General features: G+C 35.9%; 1 protein-coding gene across 1 annotated transcript in view; it reads right to left on the minus strand.

The window, feature by feature from the left end:
* Window positions 1-7,762, minus strand: part of PELI1 (pellino E3 ubiquitin protein ligase 1) — a 56,131-nt gene that overhangs the window by 14,222 nt on the left and 34,147 nt on the right. The gene's annotated exons all lie outside the window — the stretch shown is intronic.

Below are 7,762 nucleotides of genomic sequence, written 5' to 3' on the forward strand. Positions count from 1 at the left end.
AACCCGCCACCTTACGTGTATGTGGCTGGCGCCTTAGCCACTTGAGCCACAGGCGCCGAGCCAACTTCCACCTTATAAACCATAATAAGGAGGTCCAATGCCCAATTAGGGGGAGGCCAAGTAAGGAGACAGGATTTTCACACTGATGGTCAGGCATGTCCCGACATCCATTCCAGTGGTTCGTGGAGACTATGTGGAAATGTGAACTTTTACTCTCACCCAGTAATAACAAGAAGAATCCTCTTTCCTCTGTTATTAATGGAAGCTGAGTAGGGAACATGGACTTCTACATCTACCTGGCAGAATGAGGAGGTACCCCCATCACTCTGTTGAAGACATGACAGAAAAAGCCAGTGGAAACAGAAAAAGTCTAAATAATCACCAGAGTCTCTGAATACAATAAGAAAACACCTAGGTTTTAACAGAAAATCATCCATCATCATAATAAGAACTAGAAAGATTTTTAAAAATGTAAAAAGATAATCAATAGATGCCAAAATTGAGATGACAGAGATATTAGAATTATCTGACAAAGTGTTAAAAGCAGCCATGATAAAAATGCTTCAATAACCAATTACAAAATACACTTGGGACAAGTGAAAGAAACAGAAAGTCTTAGCAACCCCCCACCTCCCAGCAGATATAAAGGAGGAGCAAATGACAATATTAGAACTAAAAACCACATTAACAAAAATAAAATGTTCACTATATAGGCTCAACAGCAGAATGTAGGAGACACAGTAAACAATTAACAATGGAAAGACAGAATAGCAGAAATTATCCAATTTGAATATCAGGGAGAAAATGGGGGTCGGGGGGGTAAGAGCCTAATGGACCGATGGGACTATAGTGAAAGATATAACATTCATGTCACTACAATCCAAAAAAAGAGATGTGCAGAGCTGAAAAAGTACTCAAAACTTAAGTACTGAAAACTCATCAAATTTGGAAAGAGAAATAAAATTACAGATCAATTGAGAACCTGAACAAACTACACATGGAAAAAAACTAGAAGAAATCTACACCAAGACAAATAATTAAACTTCTAAAAACTAAAGGCAAAGAAAATATCTTGAAAGCAGAAAAACACCACCTTATTTATAGGAAGAAAACAATTAGAACTGGCAGATTTCTTACTAGAAACCATGGAAGCCAGAAGATAGTGCCATAGTATTTTGGGGGTACTGACAAAACTGGAGGGGAAAATCAAGACATTCTCAGATAAGGGAAAATTAAGAGACTTTGTCACCAGCAGACCGACATAAGAATGGCTAGAGGAAATTCTCTGAATAGGAAATAAATGATATAAGAACCTTGAAATATCAGACAGAAGTGAAAAAAACATAGGGAAGAGTAATAAGCTTTTTTCTTGAATTTTCTAAATTATGTCTGATGGTCAAAGCAAAAATTATAACATTGTTTTTATGTGGTTCTAATGTATGTAAAGGAAATACTTCAGACAATTATATTGTACTTCTGAGCATTTCAGGGAAATGAAGACTTACATTCCCACAAGTCTGTAATGTACACAAATGTTTACAGCAGCTTTATTTGTAATAACTAAAAACTGGAAACAACTTAGATGTTCCTACTGAATGAATAATTCAACTGGTACATTGATACCATGGAATACTACTCAGCAAGAAATAGAAACAAACTACTGATAAATGCAGCAACACAGATAAATCTCCAGAGAATCATACTGAGTTTTAAAAGGTTCCACAAATAATTCTACTTATATTATGGATTCTTGGAATGACAAAATTATAAAAATAGAAAGCAGATTAGTGGGTGCCAGGAGTTACCATGGGGGTGGGTGTAGAGGAAAGTGGGCATGGCTACAAAAGAGCAAAAGGAGGGACCTCTGTAATGATGAAAATGTTCTCTATCTTTATCAATGTCAACATCCTGGTGTGATATTTTACAACAGTTTTGCAGGATACTACAATTGAGGGAAATTAGTTAAAGGTTATGCAGAATCTAAGTCTTATTTCTTAAAATTGCATGGAATTATACAATTATCTCAAAATAAAAACTTTAGTTAGGCCGGGCATGGTGACTCACACCTGTAATCCTAGCACTTTGGAAGGCCAACATAGGAGGGTCCCTTGACACCAGGAGTTCAAGACCAGCCTGAGCAAGAGCAAGACTCTATCCCTACAAAAATGAGAAAACTCAGCCAGGTGTGGTAGCCACATTCCTGTAGGCAGGACCAAACAGGAGGATTGCCTGAACCTGGGAGTTTGAGGTTGCAATGGAGCTATGATGATACCACTGTACTCTAGCCTGGGCAATGGAGAAAGAAAAACTATCTAGAAAACAAGTTTAATTTAAAAAAATAGAAATTTGACACAAGTAAAAAAAAAAAAAAAAAAACAAGATTAATACTTCTGATAAGCCAGAGAAATCACTACAATGAATAAGTTCCCAATACTATCATGTCTATTTCATCAAATAGGCCCAGTAATTTCCTTTATTTATTTCTTCTCCCTGGCCCCTGATAAACTTGTTATAAAAGTTTCACAGCAAAATTCTTACAAGCTAGCTCATAAAGTCTCCTACTTTTATACCTCCACCAATAGGTTTCACAGGAAACTTATGAATAAAAAATGTTTACCTGTCTTTTTCGACAATGAAATATAGTCTGTTCAGTAGCACTTTGAGAGAAGGCAACATAGAATGCTTGTAGCCAAAATGAGTAAGAGTTCAAAGGAGAAGGCTTAGCTATTATGACCCCCTTTAATTCCTTGGAAGTTTACAAACACATTCAGACCAGGAATTCAGACAAATATGCTAATTTATATTATCAGTAAATTTAAAAATACTAACTTAAAGAAATAAAAAATGCTTCAGAATTATTTCAAAAAAACCATTTCCTTCATTCAAATACACTTAAAAAAAAACCCTCTCAATCTCCCCAGATGAATTTAAAAGGTTATAAAAACCAATATATTGGTAATTCACTATAATTGTGAGACATTAGAATTACAATGAAATGTTTTACTAAGCAAAAATATACTGATCAAATTCCCTACTTAGGAAAAGAAACACACTGGTTTCAATGTAAAAATTTAAGAGTTTCAAGAAAAATTAACTGAAATTAACCAAAGAGTAGTTTAACAGGACTTTCTTATATACATGAAATTGTACTTTAGTATATGAACATGTATTCATACCCTTTCATATCCCCCTAAGCAGCATTCCATTTTAAAAAGTTATACAGAAGTGTAACTATAGGCATTAGCTGTGCTTTTTTTTTTTTTTTTTTTTTTGAGACAGAGCCTCAAGCTATCCCCCTGGGTAGAGTGCTGTGGCATTACAGCTCACAGCAACCTCCAACTCCTGGGCTCAAGCGAGTCTCCTGCCTCCGCCTCCCAAGTAGCTGGGACCACAGGCGCCCGCCACAACGCCTGGCCATTTTTTGGTTGCAGCCATTGTTGTTTGGCGGGTCCGGGCTGGGGATTCAAACCCGCCACCTTAGGTGTACGTGGCTGGCGCCTTAGCCGGTTGAGCCACAGGCGCCGAGCCAGCTGTGCTTTTTGACAATTACAGTCTTATTATCAAATATGAAAACACTGCTTTGACACATTTCTGACCCAGAACAGCAATAATTAAAATTTTAATAACATAAAGTAATTAAAACTAAATTAATTTTAAATTCAATTAAGTTTTAATACCACTGCTTTGTTTTGATTTGGATTCCTATTTAGTATTACTTTGTATTTAAAGGATATGATAGTTTTCCATTTATAGTAGCAAAACATTTCCTTTAAAAAATAAGTTTATTTATTTAAAGAAGCCAATTTAAATAGCATTAAATTGTATTAGTAGTACATGGATATGGCAAAAATCTGAAAGTGTTATGTGAATGCCCATATTTGGCTGATATTGGTATATCACATGTGTAAAGTATTAGCCTTAGCCTGTGTTCTAGTCCTAGCTCTCTGAACAAAGCAATCTGTTTCTTTTTTTCCAAAAATGAAGAGACTAAAGCAGAATAAAAAATATTTTGGAGTTGAAAAAATATAAGCCACCATCTGGTCTGAAATAAGAATTTACAAGTAATGTACATTATAGGTTTAGTTCTATTGCTTCCAGAGTAAAAGGAACACTTTTTAGCTTAGACAAGGAACTAAAGAATAAGAGTAGGACTATATACTTTCTAGAACCCTTGGCCAAATTAGTCAAGACAAATAATATACTTCCAACCAGACATATTTTTACTCTGCTTAGATGGCTTGATCTTGGGATAGTTTATCAGTGACATCAAAGTTTCAATCCCAGGAACACACTCAACCTTGGCTTCTATTTCTATATTTAATAACATAAAACATTTCAGTAGTATCAACTATTTACTTAAATGGATAATTTTCTTAAATTTAACATCAATCAGTATATTACCAGTATTATGGAACTGCAAATGAAATGTGCCATGGCAGCTATTTTTCCTGGAACTTTTCATTGCAATTCTAATGTATGATAGGTGATTGTTGTAAAGAAGTTGGACTCTTCATGTGCTCTGAAGAAAGATTCATGATCTTCACAATAATTTAGAAACTTTAACAAAGCCTAGTAGATAGTGCTTTTGTATTTACTCTTTTTATATAGTCTCTCTATATTTTAAAACTGAGTAAGATAAAGAATCCTTCACAATGAATTCCTGAAGTCATGCACTTGAGAACTTGAAATGGATATACAGACAAAGACTATCCTAATGCCTCAATTTCTGCTCCGCTTCTTGGTCTTCAATTAAGTTAGTTGGTCTATCCTCTTATCTCAATATGATCTAGCACTAAGAATATAAAATAGCACCATTAATTTATCTAAGACTTAAGAAAACATTATAGAAAATCTTGCTAAGATAATAAAGCTGTTTTCTATAGTACCTACACTTTGAAACTCGCTTGATCATGGAAAATTAAGCATGTTGCTCTCATTGGGAGTAACTAAACTTTCCAAGGTAAAAAAAAATTAAATAAATATATTCTGAAATAGTGTTATTTTCTGTGTGAACTAGGAAAACATGAAAAGTTAGTTATAAAATATATATTTCCTAGAAATAGCTGTATTAATTTGACTGATAAACATTCTAATAATCCTTTGTTCTTTGAAGTCCAGTGAAATAAAATTATTTTTATATCAAGTCTTCCCAAAGGAAAGACTTTCTATAACATGTAATTGTCAGTTTCACCTAAAGAAGAAAAACTGGGAAATCAATCTTTTTCTCTCAACATAACAAATTTTTTTTTTTCTTGTTTACATCACATATAGCCTTTTGCTTACTACTTAGTATACACAAGTACAAAATTCCTGCTCTGAAAAAGAAAAAGCAAAATACTTTTTTTTTTTTTTTTTTTTGAGACAGAGCCTCAAGCTGTCCCCCTGGGTAGAGTGCCGTGGCATTACAGCTCACAGCAACCTCCAACTCCTGGGCTCAAGCGAGTCTCCTGCCTCCGCCTCCCAAGTAGCGGGGACCACAGGCGCCCGCCACAACGCCTGGCTATTTTTTGGTTGCAGCCGTCATTGTTGTTTGGCGGGTCCGGGCTGGGGATTCGAACCCGCCACCTTAGGTGTACGTGGCTGGCGCCTTAGCCGGTTGAGCTATAGGCGCCGGGCCGCAAAATACTTTTTAGGGGACAAAATACATCTTATGCAGATTATTTATACAATCTTTTGGGCATTTCTATTTTGGTGGGCAAACAGGTAGGCATAAAAGGGTGCTGAGAAAAAAATGGAAAATGTTTTAAAACACGAAAATATTTTTTATAAGGCTTCTTTATGATGAAAAATAATGTATATTATCTCTGATTAAACAGATTTCCATCTACACGAGAGTTCCCCTGTGGTTGATTTCAAAAGGATGACAGAAACAGAAAGAACTGTTTTGGTGTAACTGTGGTGGTAGTAACTGGAGGTTACTGCTTTCTGTTAGGGTCTTTCAGCTTCCCAGTAAAGCAGTGAAGGAAATGAAGGCCATGTTCCACGTCCCAAGGTAAAGGGCAGCATCTTCGCAAACACTCAGCCTCCCCCCTTAGAGTAGCCAAATGACCTGCTGGTAGTCTATCACCTACAGGGATAACTTCTTTTCAGCCAGATGGGAAAGCAATTAATCTTTCCCAAGGACAGTGTTTGTTCCTCTAAACTGGGTTTCTCAATTTGGGCACTACTAACATTTTGATATCGTGGGATGCTGGCCTGTACATTTTAGGAGGTTCATAAGCATCCCTGGCTATTAGGGATGCAGCAGCACTAAGGACAGCACATCTACACTAATTGTGATAATCAAAAACATCTCTTCTTGGCTCCTACCTCTCTCCCCCCACTCTGTGAGAACCATTGGTTTAAACTTAAGTTGGGGATAACAGAATTTGTTTTTAGGAGGGAAACTTCCCCTATTTTTGGCACACTGCTTGGCACATAGGTACTTAATAAAAGTTTGCTTACTAAAACTTTGCCCCGCTTCTTGATCTTCAATTAAATTTGTTGGTCTATCCTCTATCTCAATACGATCTTGTTTACATCACTCACAACCTTTTGCTTACCACTTACATATACAAGTAAAAAATTCCTACCCTGACAAAGAGAAAGCAAAATACTAAGTAGGGGACAGTAATACTGATATCTAAAAGTTTATTTATACCAAGTCTTGTGTTAGTGATGGCAATGATTATGAAGGTAGCTGCAGTTTCGGTATTTTACTAGAATTGATAAGAGTGGGTGAGAGAGAGAAAATTATTTTGCCTTGATGGCAATTAATTATTAATATTTCGGTGCATTTAAAATAGTTTAATACTGTGGCTACTTCCCTCACATGGTTAAAGGAAAGGGATTAGAGCTTGGGATGGCACAGAAGTAGCCATAAGGCTAGTGCTAGGTAGCCTGATATTTAGGGAAAGGTTATCTTAGCCACATAAGCAGCTTCTGAATATAAGGAACCTACACCTAGAAAAATAAAAAGCAGGCTTTGGAAAAAGCAGACTCCTTTTAAATCAAAGGAGGTGTCAATTTGAATCAATCTTGGAGTAATACATATCTTGCACTTGCATAAAAATGTTAACTAGAAAAATGCTTTCACGTAAGATTACTTTATTTGACCCTCACAGTAGCCCTATGAATTGGTAAGAAAGTCTTGACTTCATTTTCCAGATAAGGTAACTGAGTGGATCAGAAAGGTCAAGTAGCTGGATCAAGGCTCCTGGCAGAGCTAGGACTAAGATCCACATATTAGCTCAGCATACATTCACTCCTTTACTTTCTATCACAATACATCAAGTACAATATTTATATTATAATATTTATTTTACAAATGGGGAAACTGAGGTTATCAGAGGTGAAGGCTTTCTGATACCACTTATCCACAACCCAGACAAGGCTGAATGGAGCTAATTCATAAATAGAATAAAAAGACCTTTTAAGAGAAAGACTAGAAAGTATACCCATGTAAAATAAAGCCTTAAGTAAGTTCTACTTCAGCATAGATTAGTAACAACTATGTGACTATGACTGGTGTTTTTTGAGATTATTTCAACCTTTGTCACTTCCTCAATGTTCACTGTATTTGTCAACCCTGTTTCCTGATAGTGACCAACAATAAAACCTTCAGCATATGAAGTGGACTTTGCATGCTTGTTTAAAAACTGAGGAGGGGAAAAAGGAACCCAAGTGGGGAAAGCAGAGTATTGCACAAAGGCAAATTCCTGGTAATACCAGGAGGAAAAACATATACATTAGAAGGGAGTCTGATGGGCATAGTAGCTCACAC

This window comes from Otolemur garnettii, unplaced genomic scaffold (genome assembly GCF_000181295.1).
Source record: "Otolemur garnettii isolate 467f Iridium unplaced genomic scaffold, OtoGar3 scaffold00024, whole genome shotgun sequence".
In the NCBI taxonomy this organism is placed as follows: domain Eukaryota; kingdom Metazoa; phylum Chordata; class Mammalia; order Primates; family Galagidae; genus Otolemur; species Otolemur garnettii.